The sequence below is a fragment of the Salvelinus alpinus genome, chromosome 21 (assembly GCF_045679555.1).
Source record: "Salvelinus alpinus chromosome 21, SLU_Salpinus.1, whole genome shotgun sequence".
Taxonomy (NCBI): Eukaryota; Metazoa; Chordata; class Actinopteri; order Salmoniformes; family Salmonidae; genus Salvelinus; species Salvelinus alpinus.
In genome coordinates, this window is record NC_092106.1 from 26,235,665 (window position 1) to 26,258,613 (window position 22,949).

The window sequence follows — 22,949 nt, forward strand, 5'->3', positions numbered from 1 at the left end:
GAACTGCACCACCAAGCCACACATACAGTGGGGCCAAAAAGTATTTAGTCAGCCACCAATTGTGCAAGTTCTCCCACTTAAAAAGATGAGAGATGCCTGTCATTTTCATCATAGGTACACTTCAACTATGACAGACAAAATGAGAGAAAAAAAATCCAGAAAATCACATTGTAGGACTTTTAATGAATTTATTTGCAAATTATGGTTGAAAATAAGTATTTGGTCACCTACAAACAAGCAAGATTTCTGGCTCTCACAGACCTGTAACTTCTTCTTTAAGAGGCCCCTCTGTCCTCCACTCGTTACCTGTATTAATGGCACCTGTTTGAATTTGTTATCAGTATAAAAGACACCTGTCCACAACCTCAAACAGTCATACTCCAAACTCCACTATGGCAAAGACCAACGAGCTGTCAAAGGACACCAGAAACAAAATTGTAGACCTGCACCAGGCTGGGAAGACTGAATCTGCAATAGGTAAGCAGCTTGGTTTGAAGAAATCAACTGTGGGAGCAATTATTAGGAAATGGAAGACATACAAGACCACTGATAATCTCCCTCGATCTGGGGCTCCACGCAAGATCTCACCCCGTGGGGTCAAAATGATCACAAGAACGGTGAGCAAAAATCCCAGAACCACACGGGGGGACCTAGTGAATGACCTGCAGAGAGCTGGGACCAAAGTAACAAAGCCTACCATCAGTAACACACTACGCCGCCAGGGACTCAAATCCTGCAGTGCCAAATGTGTCCCCCTGCTTAAGCCAGTACATGTCCAGGCCCGTCTGAAGTTTGCTAGAGAGCATTTGGATGATCCAGAAGAAGATTGGGAGAATGTCATATGGTCAGATGAAGCCAAAATATAACTTTTTGGTAAAAACTCAACTCGTCGTGTTTGGAGGACAAAGAATGCTGAGTTGCATCCAAAGAACACCATACCTACTGTGAAGCATGGGGGTGGAAACATCATGCTTTGGGGCTGTTTTTCTGCAAAGGGACCAGGACGACTGATCCGTGTAAAGGAAAGAATGAATGGGGCCATGTATCGTGAGATTTTGAGTGAAAACCTCCTTCCATCAGCAAGGGCATTGAAGATGAAACGTGGCTGGGTCTTTCAGCATGACAATGATCCCAAACACACCGCCCGGGCAACGAAGGAGTGGCTTCGTAAGAAGCATTTCAAGGTCCTGGAGTGGCCTAGCCAGTCTCCAGATCTCAACCCCATAGAAAATCTTTGTAGGGAGTTGAAAGTCCGTGTTGCCAAGCAACAGCCCCAAAACATCACTGCTCTAGAGGAGATCTGCATGGAGGAATGGGCCAAAATACCAGCAACAGTGTGTGAAAACCTTGTGAAGACTTACAGAAAACGTGTGACCTATGTCTTTGCCAACAAAGGGTATATAACAAAGTATTGAGATACACTTTTGTTATTGACCAAATACTTATTTTCCACCATAATTTGCAAATAAATTCATTAAAAATCCTACAATGTGATTTTCTGGATTTGTTTTTCTAATTTTGTCTGTCATAGTTGAAGTGTACCTATGATGAAAATTACAGGCCTCTCTCATCTTTTTAAGTGGGAGAACTTGCACAATTGGTGCCTGACTAAATACTTTTTTGTCCCACTGTATTATATCTTACAAGCTAATATCCTCTATCCTCTGCTCTCAAATTATGCAGATTATAAAGGCTGATCTCCCTGTCAAGTCTTTCAATATGCTTGGCTTTACACTACTCCTCTCTTTTCCCTATGCCACTGATGGATTAGCTTGTTAATACTCTACTAAGACATTGTGTTACACAAAGACATTGACATTGAAAGTCACACAGAACATGGGAAGAACACTCTTAACACCCAAACACTGATATGCGTGATATGGCATTGGGAAATTAAGAATTTCTTAATTTCCGTTGATCTAAAATGACCTCTAGTGACAACATAAACAAAGATTGATTCCAGCAGCGCTAAGGTTAGCCACGCATAACTAATCTAGGAATTAGAGATGATGTGTTGCTCTTTCAAAGATTGAGGTTATGTCAAAGAGATAATGAGATCTTGTCAATTAATAGTAAAATGGTTATCAGAAGAAAATGACAGTGACACTCTTGAAATGATTTATTCAAGCGTTGATAGACAATGTCTAAAGATTCTAACTAGAAATTATTTTGCAGCTGTGTCTGCTCTAGGGGAGTTGTTTGTAATGCCATAGCTAACGTGTTTTACATTTTTGTGGGTGTCTAGGTGTGTTTCATTGTGTCTTCTGATTACGTGCGTAATCCTCTTCATGTCTTGAGGCACATAAGGCATCCACAAGAGAGCACCACTGCTTCTGCTCTGTGGCCATTTTGGTGAGCGTTCCCCATGTCAGGCCACACTCCATCTCCTTTTGTAATTTTCTTCCATGTTTCTTTTGGTCATCCTGGCTTTTTCTTCCCATCCGGTGTCCAGCATAGGGCAATCACACGGCATGCATCTGATGGTAGTCTGCATATAGTCTGCTGATAACAATCCAAATCAATGCTGAAACCCTAACTCTGTCCTCAATGTCCTCTAGAAAAATGTGGCCCATACACTCGATATTTAGAAACTAATGGAGTTGCAATTTAGAATATTGAATGCAATTTATATCACTCCAGCAGCTAGGGAGTGTATGAGCAACAGTACACCACTCACTAACAACAACCGATTCTAAGAACAAAGACTCCATACTTGTTTATAACTGACTATATCTCAGGAGAAGGGATAAGCAGTGACATGTCAAGTCAAGGTCCATGCTTACTTTTGTTTTCCTTCCATAAATGAGCATTGACTTGGGAGAGGTGCCTCTAATCAAAGACAGATTTAAAAAGGCTCTGGTTTCCCCCCACAAGGGACAGATAGCAGGAAGCTACGTAGAGCGGTGAATCATCTTGCCAAAGTGCAAAGAGAGAACTATAAAGGGAAAAAATGACAACACATTCAGATGAAGGAGAAAGCTGTTGGATTGGATGGTGTTTCTGAGCTTTGATTCCCAGCGTTTTTTCCCTCTCATCATTCCTGTAGCTCCCTTGCATTCCAGCAGCAGGCTTATTTGTTACCATCCCCCAAAACAAAGCTGGCACTCGCCACATCAATACTGCACACAGTTTGTAGGGAGAGAGAGGCAAGAGTGAGAAACCGTGGGAGAATCAAAGTGAGGGAGACAGAGAGAGAGGCCCAAAATGAAAAATAACTCCAAAACCAACACCTCGAGGTGCTTGGCAATCATAGGCAGAGATTTTCAGGCGCTGCAGACAACAGATTCACAAACAAAGCTCAGGCTGGAATGGTGTCGCCTGTGATTGATTCTCCCAGCCCGACTGATAAGTTTGCTGTGGTAGGCATTCTGCAGAGAAAAGAATGTGTTGAAGTGAAGGAAAAACAATGTTGGAACTTGATGCATCACAGCCAATATGTTGGCCAGCAACACTGGTTCTGAGGCACTAACCTTGGAGAGGAAAGCAGCAGGTACAGATATTCTGTGCAGTCTTGTTCTTCTGTTTGTCAGGCGAGAGTACCTCAACATAAAATCACATGGTTACATTTATATAATGTTATATCTACTGCATATCTACTACATTTTAATTCTCAAAATCTACATACAATTATCATAAACATAACTTTGCATGTCATGGTAGACCATGTGTTGACAAATCATACTAACCATTCCCCTTGAAAAGTTTTCTGTGTAGACCTGCAATATCTGACATCACATACAACTAATGCATGCAGTGGCAAGAGTTACCTGCCCCTGGTGATGTCTTATTTCACACGAGGAAACAACCATGCTAAAATGGTTGATCACTCAGAAGCCTTCTGTTCGTGAAGCTTTTGATGAGGGAATGGCCAGAGGGGAGCTGGGTTGTACAGTCAGACATTCGTTCTCTCCTGTTCTTCTCATCGCTCTTGCAAGCTGCCTATCTTCTCTTGCCAAATACAGATTCCCTCCTCCACATACTAAATGAAAACCAAATTAAGACAGGACTAATAAGCTGTGTGGGAGCAACAGGCATTTTTTTCTCCTTCAAGCACAGAACGCACAGTGTGAGAGAAGAAAAAGGTGTAGCAGCTTGCCAGCGAAGAGTTTTGAGTGTATCACACTGAGCCTCCGTCAGTCTTCTATCAGCACAGAGACTCAGGAACTGCTCCAGGCGCCAGCGACACATCAAGAGATTTGTATGCTACAGCCTTAAGAAAGGCAGACGCCGTGGCAAACAAACACACACAATTAGGAGACAGCGGATGGTGCGGATGGTGTGGATGGGGAACAGGGAGCTGTAGATCTCCGGGAGGAGGTGTGAGTTGTTCTCGGGGGCTCATTACAGGATACGGTGGCAATGCTGGACAGTCATGGGGGGGTGAGGGGATTGGGGGAGGAGGGGTGGGGGTGTGGGAAGGTGGTTGGTAGTGATGTATTCAGAGTCTCATTAGGAGAGACAGACCGGGCCACAGGGGAGCAGGGAGCACACAGTCACTAGGCCTCATTACAGACTGGCAGGGGATAGGACCGGGCCAGGCCATGGAGCCTGTCAGGGTGACATTACGGCCAATACCCAGACAGAACCAGGTGGAGCTAGCGTCTATGTGATGGGACCAGGACAGCTCTCTGTACTCTGACTGGCATTCAGTGCACTCTACTGTATGTGATCTTCCTATGTTAACATCACACAGGATGATCTTAAACAAACCACGTAGTGGGGATTTCACAGCTGTTGGCAAGTGGCCCTGGTTTGAAATGGATAGAAGCGGTGATAGTGATGAATACATTACCTCCGGCAATGTGGCAGCACGGTATTGGTTGGGGGTTGTGAAATTGGCAAGAATATGGCTCCAGCTCATGATGCTGGTTGAGAAATGGCCCACCCGCCTTTGTCCTGGAATTCATGTGTGTGTGATCGGTGTGTCCATGGCTACACACTGTGTGCCCATACAATGGGATTGGCTGGGTGGCTAAAAGGGAGCCAATTAGGATGGGGCATCTCGACGACAGGAAGCAGGCCAATTGAGCTGATGGAGCTGAAACTCCTGCGCAGGGCAGAAAACTTGCAGGGTGTGGGAGCCTGAAGGAACCACAGGGAGCCAAGGGGGATCGCGCTTGCTTTAGCCCACTCACCGACGCCACTCGGGTGTTAAGTGACACCACACAGCTCCAGAAGAGGCCCCCTTTAGAGCAAAAAATATTCCTCCATCTTCCCCAATTTCCATCGGTTGTTCTCTGAAATATATGTGAGAGCACCTTGTCTCTTCCCCTCATCTTTCCAGCAGAACCGTTGTGTGATGATGCCTGGGATCTCTCACCGTCAGATGTATTATTCATTGGGCTTTTTTTCTAATGTCGTGATAATGCTCCCCAAAATAGGAAAACGCTCATTAAACTACCATTGAATATAGATCACACCTTAAAGCCAGGCAGCAAATAGAAGCAAAAAAGTTGGAGAGCAACATTGTGAGAGTGAAAGAGAGAGAGAGAGATGGATGGATAGAATATGCTGGCAAAGGGAGCATTATCAACCTTTGACTCTGTTCATACAACATTAAACTGAAATTAAAAATACATTTTATCTAGAGATTAGAACAGGTTTCCTACTATGTATTCTTTAATTAATTAAACCTCAGAACCAATGTGGGAAGAGCAGATGATTAACGAAGAGACATCCGACTGGGCATGGCTCTCCCCTTCTCTTCTCTTGGCTCTGCACCCTCATCTAAACCCTCCCTGTGTTTGGAATTCCATAATCATTTGAAATCGCCACTTTTCATTAAAACAGGCCAATTTATTTATTTAGTTAATTTCTTCCCTCTTTCTGCCATCGGCGGACTAGATTCTATCAATCCCATGCGCACAAATCACATTTGCAAAGTATTCAACTTTTCACATATAAATGATGCATGTCTACATTCTCTGCCTTCCTTGTCTCATAAGATTCATTGAAATTGGGTTATATAGAAAATATACAGTACCAGTCAAAGGTTTGGACACACCTACTCATTGAAGGATTTTTCTAGATTTTTACTATTTTCTACATTGTAGATTAATAGTGAAGACATCAACATTATGACATAACACATATGGAATCATGTAGTAACCAAAAAAGAGTTAAACAAATAAAAATATGTTATATATTTTAGATTCTTCAAAGTATCCACCCTTTGCCTTGATGACAGCTTTGCAAATTCTTTGCATTCTCTCAACCAGCTTCACCTGGAAGGTTTTCCAACAGTCTTGTTCCCACATATACTGAGCACTTGATGGCTGCTTTTCCTTCGCTCTGTGGTCCAAATCATCCCAAACCATCTAAATTCGTTTGAGGTTAGGTGATCGTGGAGGCCAGGTCATGTGATGCAGCACTCCATCACTCTCCTTCTTGGTCAAGTAGCCCTTACACAGCCTGGAGGTGTGTTGGGTCAATGTCCTGTTGAAAAACAAATGATAGTCCCACTAAGCACAAACCAGATGGTATGGCGTATCGCTGCAAAATGCTGTGGTAGCCATGCTGGTTAAGTGTGCCTTGAATTCTAAATAAATCACATACAGTGTCACCAGCAAAGCACCCCCACACCATCACACCTCCTTCATGCTTCACTGTGGGAACCAGAGATGCAGATATCATCAGTTAACCTACTCTGCTTCTCACAAAGACACGGCGGTTGGAACCAAAAATCTCAAATTTGACTCATCAGACCAAAGGACAGATGTCTATTGTCCATTGCTCGTGTTTCTTGGCCCAAGCAAGTCTGTTCTTATTATTGGTGTTTTTTGGTAGTGGTTTATTTGCTGCAATTCGACCATGAAGGCCTGATTCACACAGTCTCCTCTGAACAGTTGATGTTGAGATGTGTCCGTTACTTGAACTCTGTGAAACATTTATTTGGGCTGAAAATTCTGAGCCTGGTAAATATAATGAACGCATCTTCTTCAGCAGAGTTAACCTCTGGGTCTTTCTTTCCTGTTGAGAGACGGTTTTTGTGACTGCACTTGAAGAAACTTTCAAAGTTCTTGAAATGTTCCGTATTGACTGAAATTCATGTCTTAAAGTAATGATGGACTGTCGTTTTTCTTTGCTTATTTGAGCTGTTCTTGCCATAATATGGACTTGGTCTTTTACCAAATAGGGATATCTTCTGTATACCACCCTTACCTTGTCACAACACAACTGATTGGCTCAAATGTATTATGAAGGAAATAAATTCCACAAATGAAGTTTTAACAAGGCACTCCTGTTAATTGAAATGCATTCAGGTGACTAACTCATGAAGCTGGTTGAGAGAATGCCAAGAGTTTGCACATCAAGGCAGAAAGAAAGAATCTCAAGTATAGAAAAAAAAGAAAATTGTTTAACATTTTTTGGGTTACTACATGACTCCATATGTGTTATTTCATAGTTTTGATGTCTTTACTATATTAATAAAGAAACACCCTGGAATGAGTATGTGTGTCCAAACTTTTGACTGGTACGGTTTTTGATGTGTATTACTTTGTTGAAGTTCATGTGAATACCCTGGGAGCCAATCTGTATTCTGTATTCTTTCTCCTCTCTAAGAAAAATGTAATATGTCTACCAAGTAGGCTACGCAGCTCAAGGTCAGTCGAAATCGCTGACAGGTGACTTAAATTAATGACAACTAATTTGCAGAGTCAGATCTTGTTAGATCTCTTGAAATTATATGTTTAGAAGGAAGTGTGGGAAAAGTTGGACAATTAATTTATATCCAATTTTATGGGGTGAAGGTAAAAAGCAGAATGGACTTTGCTTCTCTCTCTCGTGCTATTGTGCTATATTAGTGACTAATGTGTATGGTTAACCCCCTGCTATGTTTTTTGGTGTGTTCTTTCGCAACAGTTCTTAGGCAATTCGGCGCTCCTAGTGGCCAGGGTACTTTAATGCAAGCAAACTTAAATCCATTTCACCTCATTTGTATTAGCATGTCACATGTGCAACCAGAAGAAAAACTCCATACCACTTTTACTCCACACACAGAGATGCATACAAACCTCTTCCTCCCCCTCCATTTGGCAAATCTGACCATAATTATATCCTCCTGATTCCTGTTTATAAGCAAAAACTAAAGCAGGAAGTACCAGTGACTCGCTCAATACAGAAGTGGCCGGGTGATGCGGATGCTACACTTCATGACTGTTTTGCTAGCACAGACTGGAATATGTTCTGGGATTAATCCAATGGCATTGAGGAGTATACCACCTCAGTCACCAGCTTCATCAATAAGTGCATCAACGACATTGTCCCCACAGTCACTGTATGTACATATCCCAACCAGAAGCCATGGATTACAGGCAACATCCGAACCCGAGATAAAGGCTAGAGCTGCCACTTTCAAGGAGTTGGACACCAATCCGGAAGCCTAAAAGAAATCCTGCCATGCCCTCAGATTAACCAAATTAACCAGATTAACCAAACTATCAAAGTGTCAATACAGGACTAAGATTGAATCCTACTACACCACCTCTGATGCTCATCGGATGTGGCAGGGCCTGAAAACTATTACGGACTACAAAGGGAAACACAGCTGTGAGCTGCCCAGTGACGTGAGCCTACCAGACAAGCTAAATGCCTTTTATGCTCGCATCCCGAAAACCCTAGACCCACTCCAAATCGCATACCGCCACAACAGATCCACAGATAACGGAATCTCATTTGCGCTCCACACTGCCCTTTCCAACCTGGACATAAGGAACACATGCACTACCGTTCAAAAGTTTCGGGTCACTTAGAAATGTCATTGTTTTTGAAAGAAAAGCTACTTTTTTGTCCACTAAAATAACATCAAATTGATCAGAAATACAGTGTAGACATTGTAAATGACTATTGTAGCTGGAAATGGCAGATTTTTTATGGAATATCTAAATAGGCGTACAGAGGCCCATTATCAGCAACCATCACTTCTGTGTTCCAGTGGTTTATAAGTTTATAATTATAAGTTTATAATTTTAAAAGGCTAATTGATCATTAGAAAACCTTTTTGCAATTATGTTATCACAGCTGAAAACTGTTGTACTGATTAAAGAAGCAATAAAACTGGCCTTCTTTAGACTAGTTGAGTATCTGGAGCATCAGCATTTGTGGGTTCGATTACAGGCTCAAAATGGCAAGAAACAAAGGTCTTTCTTCTGAAACTCGTCAGTCTATTCTTGTTCTGAGAAATGAAGGCTATTCCATGTGAGAAATTGCCAAGAAACTGAAGATCTCGTACAACGCTGTGTACCACTCCCTTCACAGAACAGCGCAAACTGACTCTAACCAGAATAGAAAGAGGGAGGCCTCGGTGCACAACTGAGCAAGAGGACAGGTACATTAGAGTGTCTAGTTTGATAAACAGACGCCTCACAAGTCCTCAACTGGCAGCTTCAATAAATGATACTCGCAACACACCAGTCTCAACGTAAAGAGTTCCTCTGTCCTTTGTCTGTGTTTTTTGCCCATCTTTTAATTTTATTGGCCATTCTGAGATATGGCTTTTTCTTTGCAACTCTGCCTAGGCCAGCATCCCGGAGTCGCCTCTTCACTGTTGACGTTGAGACTCGTGTTTTGCGAGTCCTATTTAATGAAGCTGCCAGAGCCTGGTTCCTCTCTTAGGTTTCTGCAAGTCTAGGGAAATTTTCCTAGCCACCGTGCTTCTACATCTGCATTGCTTGCTGTTTGGGGTTTTAGGCTGGGTTTCTGTATAGCACTTTGTGACATCGGCTGATGTAAAAAGGGCTTTGTAAATACATTTGATTGATTGATTTCTGGGGCTAAGCTTCCTGCCATCCAATACCTATATACTAGGCGGTGTCAGAGGAAGGCCCAAAAATTTGTCAATGACTCCAGTCACCCAAGTCAAAGACTGTTCTCTCTGCTACCGCACGGCAAAGGGTACCGGAGCACCACGTCTAGGTCCTAAAGGCTCCTTAACAGCTTCTACCCCTAAGCCATAAGAGTGCTGAACAATTAATCAAATTGCCACCCGGACTATTTACATTGACACATCCCCCAACTTTGTTTTTACACTGCTGCTACTCGCTGTTTATTATCTAAGCACAGTCACTTTATCCCTACCTACATGTACAATTACCTTGACTAATCTGTATCCCCGCACATTGACTCGGTACCGGTACCCCTTTTTTACAGCCTCGGTAATGTTATTTTTTGTGTAACTTTTTATTTAATTTCTTACTTTAGTTGTAACCCATTCAGGTCCTTGTACTATATTTAGTACAATATCAAGATGCACCAAAGACCGAATTCTGTTTGATGTAAATGCATGAAATAATAAATACAATTGTCTAGACAGGCCACATTGCCATTTTAAGATTGTTATTATCTATCATGCCTCCAGTGTCAAAGTTGGGATTTTGAGAAAATGTGAGAAAAAAAAAACATTAAAATGGTTTATTCTTTAAAAGCGTATAGTAGTGTTTTTTGACCTGTTCCAAGCTCAAATATGCCAAATATTAATCAACTACAGACATTTATTTATCATACTATATTTAGTCTTTGGTCACATCGGATTACTGTTTGTTACACACTTCATGAATTAGGGGGTGTCCATTTTAAATAGGAGGAAATTACAGGCGGTGTGGGGACTCAGATTAGCTCCCCAGAGCTGTCCCTCCTGGGGGTGATTGAGATGCAGGAGGGTTCGAGTGGGGTCAGCCAGGAATGGAGAGCTGGGTAGAGTTTTATCAGAAAATGGAAAGGTTGATGCCAGTTCCTGAATTATACAGCTCTCCCCATCAGAATCCATGTTGAGTCCAGTGCTGTGTTTCACTGGGGGACGTTTGGGAGCTCAGGGGCTCAAGGCTGCTCTCCAAGCCCAGGGGGAAGGTACTCTGGAGGCTGAGGAGAACCAGTCAGACTGGGGACGATTGGAAGACATGGAGCTAGGTCACTCCAGACAGCATTAGCTGTGCTAGATGCCTCAGATCATGAGTTGCATGTCCAAATGTAGAGAATAATTTAACCTGGAGAATGTCCTGAAAGGTTCAAATGGAATGGACTAGGATTCCAGAGTTCAGTTACGTTTTTCAAAATGTGATCCGATATTTACAATTTGACATTTTAAAGGTCTTGACTTTCACACTTTTCAATATACATTTTTATTTTAAAATGTTCACTTTGACATGACTTAAAAAACGTACTTTGTATGTTTACATAAAACCTGTACGATAGTGGTGGGTATCCTAGTGGTTAAGAGCTTTGGGTCAGTAACCGAAAGGTTGCTGGTTTGAATCCCCAAGCAAACTAGGTGAAAAGTCTATGCCCTTAAGCAAGGCACTTAACCCTATTTGCACCTGTGGTGTAAAAATATTTTACCATTTCTATTTTTGACAACTTTTACTTTACTACAGAAGTTCCTCCTTTAAAAGTTGTGTCTTACTTGTGGCACACCTTATCACAAACGTCGTCAGGAAAATGACCAGACCAAGGTGCAGCGTGGTGAGCCCACATTTCTTCAGTACTAATATTTCTATATTTCTACTGCACTGTTGGAGCTAGGAACACAATAATTTTGCTACACCCGCAATGACATCTGCTAAATATGTGTATGTGACCAATAAAATGTAATTTATTAGTGCATATGTACTTACAATACTATACTGGTTTTTGATATTACTATTTATTTCCCATCCTATTCACTATGCCATTCAAGGTACTGCTGTACCATGCTCTCTACTTTACAGTATTTGCAGTGGAAAGTAAAAGCGAAGGCAATGCAGTGTTTAGATTGTTGGTGAGTGCGCCACTCCTACACACACAGTATCAGTCGAAAGTTTGGACACACCTACTCATTCAAGCGTTTTTCTTTATTTTTACTATTTTCTACATTGTAAAATAATAGTGAAGACAACAAAACTATGAAATAACACATATGGAATCACGTAGTAACCCAAAAAAGTGTTAACAAATCAAAATATATTATACACTGCTCAAAAAAATAAAGGGAACACTTAAACACAATGTAACTCCAAGTCAATCACACTTCTGTGAAATCAAACTGTCCGCTTAGGAAGCAACACTGATTGACAATACATTTCACATGCTGTTGTGCAAATGGAATAGACAACAGGTGGAAATTATAGGCAATTAGCAAGACACCCCCAATAAAGGAGTGGTTCTGCAGGTCGTGACCACAGACCACTTCTCAGTTCCTATGCTTCCTGGCTGATGTTTTGGTCACTTTTGAATGCTGGCGGTGCTTTCACTCTAGTGGTAGCATGAGACGGAGTCTACAACCGACACAAGTGGCTCAGGTAGTGCAGCTCATCCAGGATGGCACATCAATGCGAGCTGTGGCAAGAAGGTTTGCTGTGTCTGTCAGCGTAGTGTACAGAGCATGGAGGCGCTACCAGGAGACAGGCCAGTACATCAGGAGACGTGGAGGAGGCCGTAGGAGGGCAACAACCCAGCAGCAGGACCGCTACCTCCGCCTTTGTGCAAGGAGGAGCAGGAGGAGCACTGCCAGAGCCCTGCAAAATGACCTCCAGCAGGCCACAAATGTGCATGTGTCTGCTCAAACGGTCAGAAACAGACTCCATGAGGGTGGTATGAGGGCCCGACGTCCACAGGTGGGGGTTGTGCTTGCAGCCCAACAACCGTGCAGGACGTTTGGCATTTGCCAGAGAACACCAAGATTGGCAAATTCGCCACTGGCGCCCTGTGCTCTTCACAGATGAAAGCAGGTTCACACTGAGCACATGAGCACATGTGACAGACGTGACAGAGTCTGGAGACGCCGTGGAGAACGTTCTGCTGCCTGCAACATCCTCCAGCATGACCGGTTTGGCGGTGGGTCAGTCATGGTGTGGGGTGGCATTTCTTTGGGGGGCCGCACAGCCCTCCATGTGCTCGCCAGAGGTAGCCTGACTGCCATTAGGTACCGAGATGAGATCCTCAGACCCCTTGTGAGACCATATGCTGGTGCGGTTGGCCCTGGGTTCCTCCTAATGCAAGACAATGCTAGACCTCATGTGGCTGGAGTGTGTCAGCAGTTCCTGCAAGAGGAAGGCATTGATGCTATGGACTGCCCCGCCCGTCCCCCAGACCTGAATCCAATTGAGCACATCTGGGACATCATGTCTCGCTCCATCCACCAACGCCACGTTGCACCACAGACTGTCCAGGAGTTGGCGGATGCTTTAGTCCAGGTCTGGGAGGAGATCCCTCAGGAGACCATCCGCCACCTCATCAGGAGCATGCCCAGGCGTTGTAGGGAGGTCATACAGGCACGTGGAGGCCACACACACTACTGAGCCTCATTTTGACTTGTTTTAAGGACATTACATCAAAGTTGGATCAGCCTGTAGTGTGGTTTTCCACTTTAATTTTGAGTGTGACTCCAAATCCAGCCCTCAATGGGTTGATAAATTTGATTTCCATTGATAATTTTTGTGTGATTTTGTTGTCAGCACATTCAACTATGTAAACAAAAAAGTATTTAATAAGAATATTTCATTCATTCAGATCTAGGATGTGTTATTTTAGTGTTCCCTTTATTTTTTGGAGCAGTGTATATTTTAGATTCTTCAAAGTATCCACCCTTTGCTTTGATGACAGCGTTGCACATTCTTGGCATTCTCTCAACCAGCTTCACCTGGAATGCTTTTCCAACAGTCTTGTTCCCAAATGCTGAGCACTTGTTGGCTGCTTTTCCTTCACTCTGCGGTCCAACTCATACCAAACCATCTCAATTGGGTTGAGGTCGGGGGATTGTGGAGGCCAGGTCATCTGATGCAGCACTCAATCACTCTCCTTATTGGTCAAATAGCCCTTACACAGCCTGGAGGTGTGTTGGGTCAATGTCCTGTTGAAAAACAAATAATAGTCTGCTAAGCGCAAACCAGATGGGATTGCGTATCGCTGCAGAATGCTGTGGTATCCATGCTGGTTAAGTGTGCCTTGAATTCTAAATAAATTACAGACAGTGTCACCAGCAAAGCACCCCCACACCATCACACCTCCTCTTCAATGGTTCACGATGGGAACCACACATGCGGAGATCTTCTGTTCACCTGCTCTGCATCTAACAAAGACACGGCGGTTGGAACCAAAAATCTCAAATTTGGAGTCATCAGACCAAAGGACAGATTTTTTCTGGTCTAATGTCCATTGTTTTAGTTTCTTGGTCCAAACAATTTTCTTCTTATTTTTGGTGTCCTTTAATAGCAATTCGACCATGAAGACCTGAATCACGCAGTCTCTGAACAGTTGATGTTGAGATGTGTCTGTTACTTGAACTCTGTGAAGCATTTATTTGGGCTGCAATTTCTGAGGCTGGTAACTCTAATGAATGTATCCTCTGCAGCAGAGGTAACTCTGGGTCTTCCTTTCCTGTGGCAGTCCTCATGAGAGCCAGTTTCATCATAGTGCTTGATAGTTTTTGTGACTGCACTGAAGAAACTTTCAACCTTCTTGACATTTTCCGGATTGACTGAATATGTTTTAAAATAATGATGTACTGTCATTTCTCTTTGCTTATTTGAGCTGTTCTTGCCATAATATGAACTTGTTCTTTAACCAAATATTCTGTATTTATTTATTTTACCTTTATTTAACTACGCAAGTCAGTTAAAAACAAATTCTTATTTTCAATGATGGCTTAGGAACAGTGGGTAGTTAAGAATTGTTCAAGAGCAGAACGACAGATTTGTACCTTGTCAGCTCAGGGATTTGAACTTACAACCTTTCAGTTACTAGCCCAATGCTCTAACCACTAGGCCACCCTGCCACCCCATATACCACCTTTACATTATCACATCACAACTCAAACGCATTAAGAAGGAAAGAAGTCCCAACTGTGTAACTATTCCAGGTGACTATCTCATGAAGCTGGTTGAGAGAATGCCAAGAGTGTGCAAAACTGTCATCAAGGCAAAGGGTGGCTACTTTGAAGAATCTCAAATCGAAAAAATATTTAGTTATGTTTAACACTTTTTTGTTTACTATAGGATTCCATATGTGTTATTTCATAGTTTTGATGTCTTCACTATTACACTACAATGTGAAAAACCCTTGAATGAGTATGTGTGTCCAAACTTTTGACTGGTACTGTATATTTACACTACCGTTCAAAAGTTTGGGGTCAGTTAGAAATGTCCTTCTTTTTGAACGGAAAGCACATTTTTTGTCCATTAAAAATAACATCAAATTGATCAGAAATACAGTGTAGACATTGTTAATGTTGTAAATGACTATTGTAGCTGGAAATGGCTGATTTTTACAGGAATATCTACATAGGCGTACAGAGGCCCGTTATCAGCAACCATCACTCCTGTGTTCTAATGGCACGCTGTGTTAGCTAATCCAAGTTTATAATTTTAAAAGGCTAATTGATCATTAGAAAACCCTTTTGCAAATATGTTAGCACAACTGAAAACTGTTGTACTTATTAAATAAGCAATAAAACTGGCCTTCTTAGACTAGTTGAGTAATGGGCCTCTGTAGGCCTATGTAGATATTCCATTAAAATCAGCAATTTCCAGCAACAATAGTCAATTACAACATTAACAATGTCTACACTGTATTTCTGATCAATTTGATGTTATTTTAAATGGACCAAAAATGTGCTTTTCTTTCAAAAACAAGGACATTTCTAAGTGACCCCAAACTTTTGAACGGTAGCGAGACAGGAGCTGCTGCTCTCCAGGGAATGAGTTAACCATGCTAATGAAGTTGGAGTGAAAATGCTTCATGGGATAAGTGCATCTCCTCTGCTCTGGCCGCCCATGAACCTTGAGGATGTATACAGTAAAACCCTGCATGTCCTGATGGAAGTGTGTTTATGTATTAAGGAAGTGTGTTTATTCTATTTTGATGTGTTCATTACAGTACATAGGGTTATATCTGCATTATAAATATTTTTCACAGCATGATTTCAACCAATGTGAAACATAAGAGCAGAGGGCAATGGTATACTATTATGTCCACCCTACCATTACGCAAGTCTCTTTTTTCTTGTCCAAATATGCCTGCATTACATTTCTGAGTTGGTGTAGACAAAGTACATTTGTAAATGAATTTTTGACTTGTTGCCCAGGGCTATGGATTTCATATACAAGCCTGGTTGGTGATTATTTTTGAATAATCACTCCATTACAAGAACATGTCTCGAGTGGGTTTCCTCAAAATTAACATGTTTTCTCAAGGCAATATTTTTTCCACCCTGCTTTGACAAAAAGTACATGGTTAAAACATATGGCAAACAATGTAAAGATCTGGCTACACAGTTGACAACTTCACAGTAAAATGGTTCATTTGGTTTGTAAACCTCCCTTTTACAGTGAATTCACTAACATCCTACTCCCGTTTAATGCCACTCCCATTAGTTGAAATAACATATTTAACAGACAATAAAATGCTTACACATTACTAAAAAGTGTCAGACTATGATAACAAATTACCCTATTGATCAGTAGCTACTGACCGACTACTGTGTGTTCATTTAACAGAGTGGATTCCCCGCACATTACTTAACTGTTGGTTCAAATTAAGGGGCATATGTTTACCTACAGTATACCATTTTATTAGAATCAGCATAAACATTGAACTAATGTATTTTCTTGAATCCCAAGAGATGAGGTGGTTATATCCAGTGGAATTTGGCTCTGACTATATACTTTCTTTATATGCAACAGAGAAAAAGTATTAGTATTTTACACCCAGAGCCCAAACAAGACATATATAAATGATCCAGAAGACAAGGCAGTGCTCACAGGTGTCCTGAAGGAACTGTAATGCATATGTCAACTTCTGAGAAAATGTGCTAAGCTCCATATATACAATGATGGTAATGTGTTTTGTACTTGAGTGCATGTGTGCTATTTATTCTATACATTTTTTATGTCTTGTGTGAAACACCTCATCTCTTTTATAGGCATATTTTGATGTGCTCTGTGTTTCGTGGTTTTGCATTTCAATCCTGTTCTTTGACACATTCGATTTCAAAAGCGATGTCTGCAATATGACAACGTTTGTTTCTGCCTCTGCTCTAAATCAAGAAATACTAAGCACAGCACTCTGACATACTTTATATTTTATTCGTGACATAACTAAGATTAGATGTTTATTGTGTTAGTAGGTGACTATGTTTAGAGTATGTGCTGAGGATGCTTGGGTAATAAAGTTAGCCTTTTATTAAAATAGAAACATCAGACTTTTCAGTTTGTTTTATGTTTTTGTAAAGGCGGGATCGGTGGGATCGGTGTCCCACCCATGGGACGGTTGAGCTAACGTAGGCTAATACGGTTAGCATGAGGTTGTAAGTAAGAAGAACATTTCCCAGGACATGGACATGTCTGATATTGGCAGAAAGCTTACATTCTTGTTAATCTAACTGCACTGCCCAATTTACAGTAGCTATTACAGTGAAAGAATACCATGCTATTGTTTGAGGAGAGTGAACAATTTTGAACATGAAAAGTTATTAATAAACAAATTAGGCACATTTGGGCAGTCTTGATACAAGATTTTGAACAGAAATACCTCAACTAACCCGTACTCCCGCACATTGACTCGGTACTGGTACCCCCTGTACATAGCCTTGTTGTTGTTATGTTATTGCGTTACTATTTTTCCTTTCGTTTATTTAGCACATTTTTCTCACCAACTTTTTAAAACTGAATTGTTGGTTAAGGGCATGTAAGTAAGCATTTCACAGTAAGGTTTACACCCGGTGTATCGGCACATGTGACGAAGAAAATGTGATTTCGATTGTATTTGTTCAGAGTATCATAGACATCCCAACAGTCAAAATAACATCTCCAAATTGATTTAAGAGCTTTGATGTTCACACCATTGCATAATATCCCTCCAAACGCATTGCTGGTTTATCAAATGTGTAAAAACATAATTCACTTTGAGTGGTTTGGTGAACCACAAACACACTACTGTTGGTTTCTTATTTTAAAGGGATAGTGCGGGAAGCTCTTTCTCTTTCTCCTCCAACTTCCTTTAAACTGCACGTAAATGGTATCCGTTGTGGAAAGAGATATATCCATTCCCTGTAAAATGTTCATGTTTCAGTTCAATTCAGTCTTAGAAGCACCGCCCAAAGCCCCACATTACCCCCTCGCTGCTCCCTCCCTTGGCCCCAACCTTCTCTGGACATCTTGACCAGATTGGGATCTCTGTCTGTGGATTGGAGTGAGACTTGGATTGGAGAGGGAGGGGGGGTATTGGGGTGGCTGGGGATGAACTGACAGGTTATTACTGGATTTGTGGGGGATTAGTCCATAAAAGCCCTCTCAGCCCCACGGCCAGCGTGGCCAGAACCGAGGAAATAAGATAAAATAATCTCTGTAAAAATGGTCTGGAGAGGGAAAGAGTGTGAGAGAGAGAGAAATGAGGAAAAAAAACATCATCCCAAATAAAATCAGTGCTTGGAAAAAATGCATTAAATCTTCACTCTGTCCTAATTTCGGTTGTTGATGTTTTTTTTCTGAAAACCCCTGCCTGGGGATATGTCAATTGGAATGAGATTAAACTCCCACAATATAGACATGACAAAAACGGACTGAAACACATCTAAGATGCTCAGAGCCCCCCTTTAGAAAGCTATGTTCTTCTCTCTGGTTCAATAGATGAGCATCTGACTCATATGCGTTGTTGCATAAGCAGGTACACACATCAGGGACCTGCTTTGATTTTAGATCCCTTATGGTTGTAGGGAGAGTTAGATCTGTCGATTCACCTATCATGTTCTGGAGAAATTACTAAAACATCTACAATAACAGTCAAACGTTTGGACGCACCGACTCAACTGGGCAGGATGCTCTCGATTGTGCAGTTGTAAAACTTTCCACCGCATCCGCCTATGTAACACTTTCCTATCAGCAGTGAAAGGTGACAGAGCTAGAGCGGTGTTTGTCAGACCATGAGACATCCTGAAAATCTTTATTCTAACAAAATTGTCTGTAGCATTTCTATGTGCTAATAGCAGAATAGCCCCAAAAAATGTTCATCAAATATATACAGTACCAGTCAAAACTTTGGAAAAATTTACTCATTCAAGGGTTTTTCTTTATTTTTACTATTTTCTATATTGTAGAATAATAGTGAAGACGTCAAAACTATGAAATAACACATATGGAATGCTGTACAGTGGCAAGAAAATGTATTTGATTTATTTTTTATAAATGTTGTATTTCATCATCATCATCATTTCATTCATTCATTCATTATTTCATCAGGCCAGTCTCTCTCAATTTCAATTCACCGACATTTTCATTAAAAACAATTATTTCACCTTTATTTAACCAGGTAGGCCAGTTGAGAACAAGTTCTCATTTACAACTGCGACCTGTCCAAAATAAAGCAAAGCAGTGCGACAAAAACAACACAGTTACACATGGGATAATCAAACGTACAGTCAATAACACAATAGAAAATCTCTATACAGTGTGTGCAAATTAAGTAAGGAGGTAAGGAAATAAATAGGCCATAGTGGTGAAGTAATTACAGTTTAGCAATTAACACTGGAGTGATAGATGTGTAGATGATGATGTGCAAGTAGAAATACTGGTGTGCAAAAGAGCAGAAAAATGTACAAAAAAACAAATATGGGGATGGGGTAGGTATTTGGTTGGATGGACTATTTACAGATGGGCTGTGTACAGCTGCGGCAATAGGTAAGCTGCTCTGACAGCTGATGCTTGAAGTTAGTGAGGGAGATACAAGTCTCCAACTTCAGTGATTTTTGCAATTCATTCCAGTCATTGGCAGCAGAGAACTGAAAGGCGGCCAAAGTAGGTATTGGCTTTGGGGATGACCTTTGAAATATACCTGCTGGAGTGCGTGCTATGGGTGTTGCTATGGTGACCAGTGAGCTGAGATAAGGCGGAGCTTGACCTAGCAAAGACTTGTATGTGAACCCTTTGGAATTACCTGGATTTCTGCATGAATTGGTCATCAAAATTGATCTGATCTTCATCTAAGTCACAACAATAGACAAACATAGTGTGCTTAAACTAATAACACACAAATGATTGTATTTTTCTTGTCTATATTGAATACATAATTTAAACATTCACAGTGTAGGTTGGAAAAAGTATGTGAACCCCTAGGATAATAACTACTCCAAAAGCTAGTTGGAGTTAGGAGTCAGCTAACCTGGAGTCCAATCAATGAGACGAGATTGGAGATGTTGGTTAGAGCTGCCTTGCCCTATAAAACACCCTCACAACATTTGAGTTTGCTTTTCACAAGAATATTGCCTGATGTAAACCATGCCTTTAACAAAAGAGATCTCAGGAGACCTAAGATTAAGACTTGTCGACTTGCATAAAGTTGGAAAGGGTTAGAAAAATAACTCTAAAAGCCGTGATGTTCATCAGTCCAGGGTAAGACAAATGATCTATAAATGGAGAAAGTTCAGCACTGTTGCTAGTTTCCGCAGGAGTGGCCTTCCTGCAAAGATGACTACAAGAGCACAGCGCAGAATGCTCAGTGAGGTTAAACCTCTACTTCATCACCCTCCCGGATCCGGGATCCTCCTCATCAAAAAAGCTGACTAGCATAGCCTAGCCTAACGGGACAGGGATATCATATAATATAATTTTCATGAAATCACAAGTCCAATACAGCAAATGAAAGATAAACATCTTGTGAATCCAGCCATCATTTCCGATGTTTTACAGCGAAAACACAATATGTATTTCTATTAGCTAACCACAATAGCCAAACACACAACCGCATATTTTCACCATGTTTCCACCGCATAGGTAGCTTTCACAAAACCGACAAAATAGAGATGAAATTAGTCACTAACCAAGAAACAACTTCATCAGATGACAGTCTTATAACATGTTATACAATACATTTATGTTTTGTTCGAAAATGTGCATATTTGAGGTATAAATCATAGTTTTACATTGCAGCCACCATCAAAAATAGCACCAAAGCAGCCAGAATAATTACAGAGAGCAATGTGAAATATATAAATACTCATCATAAAACATTTATGAAAAATACATGGTGTACAGCAAATGAAAGATAAACATCTTGTGAATCCAGCCAATATTTCAGATTTTTTAAGTGTTTTACAGCGAAAACACAATATAGAATTATATTAGCTTACCACAATAGCCAAACACACAAACGCATTTATTCACCGCAAAGGTAGCTTTTGCAAAAACCAGCAAAAGATATAAAATTAATCACTAACCTTTGGACAACTTCATCAGATGACAGTCTTATAACATCATGTTATACAATACATTTATGTTTTGTTCGAAAATGTGCATATTTAGAGCTGCAAATCCTGGTTATACATTGTGAATACGTAGCAACATTTCCCCAGAATGTCCGGAGATATTTTGGACACTCACCTAATCTGACCAAAGATCTCATCATAAATTTTACATAAAAATACTTGTTGTATGGCAAATGAAAGATACACTGGTTCTTAATGCAACCGCTGTGTTAGATTTTTAAAAATAACTTTACTACAACATACAAAAAGCATTATTGTGAGACAGCGCTCACATATTCTACCCCCTGTTGGAGTGAACATATTCCACAGAAATACGAAATACAATTTATGATGTTGTCTTACTTTTGCTGAGCTTCCATCAGAATGTTGTACAAGGAGTCCTATTCCCAGAATAAATCGTTGTTTGGTTTTAGAATGTCCATTTCTTCTGTCGAATTCGCGCCACAATGCTAGCCAAGGTTGCTAACATTCCCAACCTCTCTTGGCACAAAGAACGGAAAACTCCAAAAGTCCCAATAAACGTTGAATAAACTGATAAAACTCGGTTTAAAAAACCTACTTTATGATGTTATTATCATATGTATCAAATAAAATCAGAGCCGGAGATATTCGCCGTGTATACCGAACGCTTTTCAAAAGACAATGTCGAGCTCCCCCGCGCGCCGTCGAAGACAAAGAAAATACCGGACCTGTCACTCCAAAAACTCTTGTTCGGCCTCAGATCAAGCTAGACACCCCATTCCACCTTCCACTGCCTGTTGACATCTAGTGGAAGGCGTATGAAGTGCATGCATATCGATAAATAAAAGCCAGTTGAATAGGCAGGCCCTGAAACAGAGCCTCGTTTTCAGATTTTTCACTTCCTGTATGGAAGTTTGCTGCCAAATGAGTTCTGTTTTACTCACAGATATAATTCAAACAGTTTTAGAAACTTGAGTGTTTTCTATCCAATAGTAATAATAATATGCATATAGTATGATCTAGAAAAGAGTACGAGGCCGTTTAATTTGGGCATGATTTTTTCCAAATTGAAAACAGCGCCCCCGTATTGACAAGAAGTTTAAGAAGAATCCTAGAGTGTCAGCTAAAGACTTACAGAAATCTGGAACATGCTAACATCTCTGTTGACGAGTCTACGATACGTAAAACAAGAATGGTGTTCATAGGAGGATACCATGGAAGAAGCAACTGCTGTCCAAAAAAAAAAAAACATTGCTGGACATCTGAAGTTCGCAAAAGTGCACCTGGATGTTCCACAGCGCTACTGGCAAAATATTCTGTGGACAGATGAATCTACAGCTGAGTTGTTTGGAAAGGAAAACATAACACTATGTGTGGAGAAAAAAAGGCACAGCACACCAACATCAACATCAAAACCTCATCCCAACTGTAAAGTATGGTGGAGGGAGCATCATGGTTTGTGGCTGCTTTGCTCTGCTATCATCGACGGAAAAATAAAATCCCAAGTTTATCAAGACATTTTGCAGGAGAATGGTAGGCTGTCCGCCAATTGAAGCTCAACAGAAGTTGGCTGACGCAACAGGACAACGACCCAAAACCCAAGACCGCACTCAACCAACTGTATATGCCATAAGCAAACAAGAAAATGCTAATCCAGAAACGACTCTCCTAGTGGCCGGGGACTTTAATGCAGGCAAACTTAAATCTGTTTCACCAAACTTCTACCTGCATGTCACATGTGCAACCTGAGGAGAAAAAAAAT